Below are 7,688 nucleotides of genomic sequence, written 5' to 3'. Positions count from 1 at the left end.
TTATTCTGCCGTGTCTCCGTGCCAGGAGTGTCATGACATCAGCGTGCTCCAACTTGTGAAGCCTGTCTCTTCCCACCATCTCGCCTTCAGGAGAGAGGGGAGTGGAGGAAGTGGGGAGTGAGGCGGATCCCAGTGCAATTTCAGGCCAGGCCTTTTCCACTGTTCATAAGTGTTCCTCCACCAACACACACACAGTTAACTTCTGCGACTCCAGTTCTGCACGGCAGTAGACCAGAGGGTTGGGTACTGGTTCCTGGCAGCGCTGGGGGCTATGCTTGCTTGTGTCCAGAGATGGAAGAATCCAGAAGTGGGGCCAGCTGGGTCCTGGCACTTGGCTCTGGCTCCATGTGCCACCTGAGGTTTCGAGGAACAACATCGAAGCAGGACTTGGCACCCGGACTATTGTCCTTTCCTCTCCCAGCTCACGTGCTCACAGAGACCTTCTAAAGATACCAGGGCACAACACACTACTGCTTTGTTCTGAGACCAGACAGCAAAGCAGGAGTGAACCCTCAAAATACCAACCAACCAACCAACCTAGAAACACAACTCATTCTCTTTCCTAACTCTCTTTATTGTGAAATAATTAGGCCTGCATTTAAGCAAACTGAATATTCTCACTTGAATGAGTTAAACAATTAGTACTATTTTATGTAACCTGGAGGGAAAAAAAGAGCTATTTTTCTCCCAAGTGGAAGGCGTCTACCCTAGCCCATTGGCATCTTTAACATTTTTATGCACAGATGAGGATCACTTTGACTTTTAAAATTACTTTCCTTCTTTAAAAGGAAAAATTTACTCTTTATAAACTACTTTAACCAGAAAATTAACTGCAGTAACCAGAATAATCTTTTCTGAAAATTGTTTCCTGTAATATGGGCATTCTCAAGTACTACGTATATACCATTACAACAGGTACACTTAATTACTGGAGAATCATTTTAAAAATTCCTGTTCCGTTTCATGAGTATTATGAAGAGTCAGTCATAATACTCAACTCCCTTTTGTTTGATTTTCAAGTAATTATAAAAGCTTCTATAGAAATTATCTCACAATGTCACTTTTTAAAACTTAGATTTCAGCTTTTTAAAATTCTGACTTAAGAATTTTTAAGTCGTTACCTCTTTTCTTTTGTGTCTTTTCAGAGTTATCGTAGGAGAGGTTATTAGGAGTAACCAGACTTTTACCTATATCTGACTCTAAACTTTATAGTTTAGCTATTAACTCTTATAAGGGTCTTTTCTTCATTCAGCTGATATTAACTTTAACTTGGGTGACCCAAGCTGACTCATTACAACCTCCTTAATTAGAAAGACAAATGGTGGTTCCATAGACCCTGATTTTAAAAACATGATAAACTTTTAAAGGTTCAGTGGTATTACTGGCAGAACTGATTGAATCTGTCACATGAGTAAAATACATCACTTTTCCTTAAAAACCTGTGAACCAACAGGGTCATTCAGTGATAAATCACAAATTAGTAGCAAATTAAGAATGGAAAAATTAACTTACAAAACCCATTTGCTTATATCAATATGGCTCCCCCTATGTTCCATCCAGTCCTTTGGTTCTTCAGAAGTCCCTCCCTTTCCTTCCTTCCTAGGCTTAGTCATGAGAAGTCACTGTCGTTAGCCATGGTTTATTAAAACAGAAATTTTCAAGTTCATCAGCAGTGCGCCAACTTTCAACTGTGGGTAATGTCCATTTATTTCTAGCACCTTTTAGTTTTAATATGTAGAGCACATGCATTGTTAACCTTTAAATCCTTTGTATAAACATTTCTGGAAGGGCTTTAAAACATCTCCTCTGTATTTCCTGACTTGCCAGTTGACGGCATTTAGGAACTCCCTGGTACCAGCAGGTGCTGTATTTTGCTTTCTTCAGGTTCCAGCTGGGCTACAATGACAGATTCCTGTCCCAGGCCCGGCCCAGCCACCTAGGCTGGGACCACATGGAGGCAAACTGAACCGGGCCCCACCAGACAGCAAGATAAATGGCTGCTGTTTAAGTTTAAAATCCCCTGGTGGGAGTAAATATTGTTCCAGAGAAAAAGGCTTGACAAATATTGCGTCATCCTTCCAGAGCTGTCTTGATTAAAGCAGGATCTTTGGATTAAGTTGGTGCTCAATTCAGAATGTATCTATCTTGCTGTCATGGGATTTTTTTCCCCCTTCCTAAAGTCTGAAAACAGACATATTGTTGGGAATGGTCAAACAAGGCTACCGCCTCCCAAGCGGCTAGAGTCCACTCTGATAATAGAAGGCGACTGAACACGTCTCTGAGGATAATGGAGACAGCAAAGGCTTAGTGGGAAAAGGCCAGTTGTCACCTAAGTGACAGGCAACAGCTGAGCTCACACATCTGGAGCCAGACCAGGGCAAATATTCAGCAACCCTCACCCGTCTACACCTTGGGTTTGTCTGAAGTAACAGATGAAAGTTCCTTTTACTCCAAAAACACATTAAAAAATATCTGACAGTGAACCACATTGATTATGTAACATCAGCAGCAAACACCCTTCTGAAGTACTGGTTAAAATTGGGAGATAGACAAACTACCGCAGGTACACACAATTTCATCACATACAACCTCTTCTCCATAAAACCCATCCTAAAAGCCACATATATATGCATGCTTTTTATAGCACAAATGCAGCTGAATTCCTTGGGAGAGGCAAGATCCTTACATGTTCTTTTCCTTTAGGCAGTTCCCATGCCGTGTTCTTCACCTTGCTCAGGGCCGCAGTCGCTCTGCCTCCCATACTCTTCAAGAAATCAGCAACCAAACGTGTTTGGCTTGTGATTCTGAACCCTCCTTAGGCAAGCTGGAACGCAGAGCGGTGCCAGCCGTCCTTCCCCCACCCCCACCTCCTTCTTCAGCCTCCTGAAGACAATCTGTGGACAATTTCTCCAAAGTCCCCAAAATAACACGGCACTGCCAATAGTCACTGGCGATGCCGTTTGTTTTTCTTAGAGGGCAATGAAAATTTAACAGCTTTCTGCTGCATCCTGAGTCCGGGTCCTGCTAATTATTAACATGCCCAGTTTCTTTAACTTTTTCTGCCTAAAAGGAAGTCGACGCTCCCATTCTTTCCCATATTCGTGTTACACGAAGAAACAGTTCTGCTGGGGCGGGAGGTAGGGGGCTGATGCACCCCAGGAAAAAAGCAATCGACCCTTTCCCCGGAGCGTTAGGGGAGAGTCGGCAGCCTGCCTCTGGACGCCGGTAGGTGACAGGCGATCCTAAGCGGCGGACACTGACCAATGCTCCCTGGCCTCCCTGCGCCCCAACTCTGGGGCCCCTGAACGGTTTCCACGCAGGAAAGAATCAAAGGAAGAGTTGGTTGTGCTGCAGCCAACAGGAGCGGTGCGGGTAGGCTATCTGAAGCCCTCTGGTGCCGCAGCCCCAGTATCTGCTTTCACTGTCTACACAGCCCAACAAACCGGTTATGCCCATCTCCCGCATCTTCTGCGACACCGAACCACTCCGAGTGTCAGATGCCCCGCAGTGACGCGGGCCTTTTCGGCCCTTACCCCGCGGCGCTAGCCGCCCGCCGCCGCACCCGCAGCCCCTCTGCAGAGCCCACTCACCTCAGAGAGGGAGCGGGACTCGGCTGGACGGTCGTCGACTCTGCGTCGGCTCTGCGGACCCGCGCTCCGCGGTGTCAGCGACGGGCGAAGGCGGGCAGCACAGAAACCATCCGGCACCCGGGACGTGGCCGTTGCGGCCGCGGCGCCCCTCGCGGAGGTCAGCGCTGGCGGCGCGAGGAGGGCACGCTCCGGCGCGCGCTGTCTGGCGCGGCGGCCGCGGGAGGCGGCGCTCGCGGGGCTGCAGGCGGAGTGCGCCCGGCTCCCCAGCCCGCTCCGCGCCGCCGCGCACCCCGCCCTCGGCCGCCCGCCCGGCGCGAGCGAAAACGCGGAACGCGGAAGCCGCCGCGGGATCCGGGCCGCGCGCGCCCACGCGCCCCCGGCTCCGCTGCGAAAGGCTGGCGGGTCGGCGCCGGATTCCGGCGGCCGAGGGCGCGCGGAGGCCGGGCTGGTTGGACCGGCTCGGCGCCGCGGGAGGGCTGAGCTGAGTACCGGCAATCTGCGGGATGAAGTTCGCCTGGGCGCAGCCGGGGTTCTCAAGTGCAGTCGGGTCTTCTCTGCCCCGCCCCCAATTACACGCCTTTTTTTTTTTTTTTTTTACACCAAGCATTCTGATGGATGGAAAGACAGGAAGGGTGAAGGAGCAAAAAAGACAAACCCAATTTCCTCTGATCAAACGGTTTCGGGGTTGCCTATTTGGGGTTCTTTTCCTTTGGCTTGGTCGGGGCGGGATAGTTAATTAAACTCTTACTTCGATTCCTTCCGGCGCGCCTCGCCTCGCTGGGGACCGGATTGTACTCGATCCTATCTCGTGTAATCCCTCAGGCTGGGCTGTCTCCACCTCCGAGCAAGAAGCCACAGATTCTGCCTCCCCTCCCCTCCCACCCTGGTCATCTCAATAAAAACTCGAGTCTGAGGAGGGCATGTGAAAACCTCAGCTCGTCGCAAAGTCCCGGCCTGAGCCAAGTTAGCGTGTCGCACCTAGAGTCGTATTCAAAATACTACTTTCATCACGATGATCTTTTTCCACTGGCCAAGCTACTCCATGTTTTCAGTCTGCCCAGTCTCCAGGGCTGGGCTCTCAGGCGCATTTTCTCAGATGAAGTGGAGCTCAGCTTGTTGGAAAGTTCTGCCCTGACATCTGTGTCGCCTTAGAACCTTAACCCCCCTCACTCGTTCCAGTTCCAGATCAGTGGAGTTTCATTCCACGGGGGTACTGTTTCCCCCGGGGTTGCAGACGGTGGATCGGACAGCAGGTGCTGAGCCCAACTTGACAGGTGTCTCTGCAAATCTAGGGATTCCCTGACCTTTCAATCCCTTCTACAGCCCTCTGGGACACTGTAACATCTTCCTGAAAGATGAGGATGTGTGCATGCGTGAGGGAGGGAGGTGTGTTAATCGATGGATTTTTAAATTTCTTTAAGAAAAATCAAAACAGCCAATTTTAGAAATTTTCGGAGCACCAAATCTCTTCTATATTAACTGGGAGTAAAATACGGGAATACTGAACAAATTCTGAGTTGATGAAAAAAGGATATAAAATCAATAACATTTAAGACAAAATGAAGGGGAAATAGTACAAATTTAAGAAAAGTTTGGCCACAGCCCTGTGCTCTGCAATTCCAAATCTGATTTAGATCTCCCTGCACTGTGAAAACTTTCTCACCTCTAGATTCACCCCTGAGTTTCTAAACCTCTGAGCACAGACCTTTCAGGAAACAAGACTGTTGCTTTTGAAGTAACTCCACTTGTTCCCGGTGTTTGTACCTGATGGGAATCTGGGGGAAAACAACCTAGGCTGTCTTGCTTCTCAGCATTTTTTTTTTTGGAATTGTGTGTGTTTATCTTAACAGGGTTACAAATGCTTCTATTAAGCTGTAGCCTTTTAGCTTCTACCTAAACTCCAGAACTGTCCAGAAGGCTGACAAAATGATTTATTCCACCCATAGAGGTTGTGAAAATCAGTACTTATAAGGGCAAAGAGTCCACTCTCCATCTGTGGGTGCCTGTCTATTGTTTCAATGGACACCTTGAAGTCAAAGTAGTTTTCCAACAAATTGAATGACACCGTGGAATAGAATCAGTGGAGGATGGGGTGGAGGAAAGCATCACTGACCTGCAGCTGCATCTTCCTGAGAAAATCCTCTCTGATGGACCCATAGGTGCTTGTGGCCAGCAGAATTGGGTATGGAGCAGCTCAAGGGAAGTATATTTATGGAAGGTGCAGTTGGATCTCCCTATTAACTGGAGACGATGCTACTTTCTTATGATGAGAAATAAATCGATAAATCAGTCTGATATCAGAGGACTTAGAGCTCTGTGGTGACCTCACAAAAGTTTCATTTGTTGAGCACCTATTGTTTGGTAGCAAACATGTTGGGCACTGTAGGGTGTTCACAGTTGCCAGTTAAGGGGATTGCTGTCTGTTTAGACAATGCACTGAACAGCATCTTTTGGACCTATTGCAAAGGTGAACACTTGATCTTCAACCAGGACTCCCAAAATTACTTTGGATGGTACATGTGATAACTTGTTTTTAGAGAAATTTGAGTTCAAATCTCAGCCCAGCTGCTTCCCAAATGCAGCCTAGGATAATGTAGTTAGGATTAAAGTGGTGCTTAGGTTCTTCATTTGTAAATGAGGATAATAATATCCATCCCCAGAGAGCTGCTGGGAGGATTGAATGCTAGGCATGCAGAAACGACTCAGCAGGTAGAAAGTTTATACAGTTCTGGTATATAAGGCATTGTCTCACACCACCCTTCTCTACACCAGCCTCCAAGCAAAGTCCTGTAAGTTAGGAAAGAGCTATTTTGGACTTAATCTGAAAAAGTATTCTTTATTGTGGACTATTCAGTTTCTTCTGGGTCTTTTATCCTAATGGTGTCATTTTCTTTGTCTACGCAAACCAACGTGGTACAAAGTCTTTTTTTTTTTTTTTTTAGTAATTTCTTTATTATTATTTATTAAGCACCAGCTTAATACTGAAGACATTTCAAATCACCAGTCAACAACTCATTCTTCCCCACCCAACCCATCCCAAATTCTTGATAAAGAGCTCTTCAGGTAAAGACACACTCTTTTCTTGCCTCTGCATAAAACTTTATGAGATGAGAGCAAAGAACTGTGCACATCTTGCTGTAAATGCTGCCCACAGCTGTGGAGACAGTGTCTGTCCAAGGCTGTCTTTACTGTACAAGTCCTGAAAGACTCTTGTTCATGAATTGTCTTTTCACAAAGCAAGTCCACCACTTGTTGGGTTTATCCTTCTGAGGGTCAAAAACTTTCTCATAAAGTCTCAGTCCAGCCTCTTGCCTCAGCTGTTGTAAGTAGGCCCTCATCACTTCATCTTCCTATTTGTTTGCAGGTTTGGCATAAATGGCATTAAGTGGAAAACCAAAGGCTCTCTGGGAATGGGAAAATTAGTGATTCTCAGTGTATACATTTCTTTCTCACCTTGGCTTTTAGAATTGCACTTTTGGGTTTCTTTCGACACTCAGAAATGTAGAGAGTCATATATATCAAGGTCCTATAGGCGTCATTGTTAATTTCATAGCTTTTGAAGAAGACATTGGCCTTAAAGTAATAGATAGCTTCATCTACAATATCTGTATCTTTTGTCTCTCTAGGGGCAGGTCCTTTGAACTGACTTCTGATAGACAACAGTGCCACATTTCCAATGAGTTTGGTGTCGGGGTCTATGAGGGAAGAGTGGTAAGCCGGCATCTTGGAGGTGCCCAGGTCTCAACCCCAATGAAAAGAATCTCCAAATCTTTTATAAATAAATCAATTCACTTAGGAAATGTCTATTTTTCTTTTCAAGCTTTGATAACAAATGCATATTTTTGTAAATGATATCTTTAGCACTGAAGTGTGTCCCTCAAATATTCATGAGTTGGGGTCTTCAATTCCAGTATCTCAGAATGCAATTTATTTGGAAATAGAATCTTTACAGGCATAATTAGGTTAAAATGAGGTTGTTGGGTGAGCCCTAGTCCAGTATGACTGGTGTTCTTCTAGAAAGAGCAAACACACATGCACATAGGAAGAATACCACGTGAAGAAGGCAGAGGTCAAGGTGATGTGTCTCATAGATAAGCC

General features: G+C 46.3%; 1 pseudogene; it reads right to left on the bottom strand.

Annotated features, from left to right (window-relative positions):
- Positions 1 to 6,775: 6,775 nt before the first annotated feature.
- Positions 6,776 to 7,313, bottom strand: LOC128048738 (actin-related protein 2/3 complex subunit 3-like; annotated as a pseudogene).
- Between the last annotated feature and the right edge of the window lie 375 nt (positions 7,314 to 7,688).

The sequence above is a fragment of the Budorcas taxicolor genome, chromosome 5 (genome assembly GCF_023091745.1).
Source record: "Budorcas taxicolor isolate Tak-1 chromosome 5, Takin1.1, whole genome shotgun sequence".
NCBI classification, from domain to species: Eukaryota; Metazoa; Chordata; class Mammalia; order Artiodactyla; family Bovidae; genus Budorcas; species Budorcas taxicolor.
This window is presented reverse-complemented; position numbering and strand designations above follow the sequence as displayed.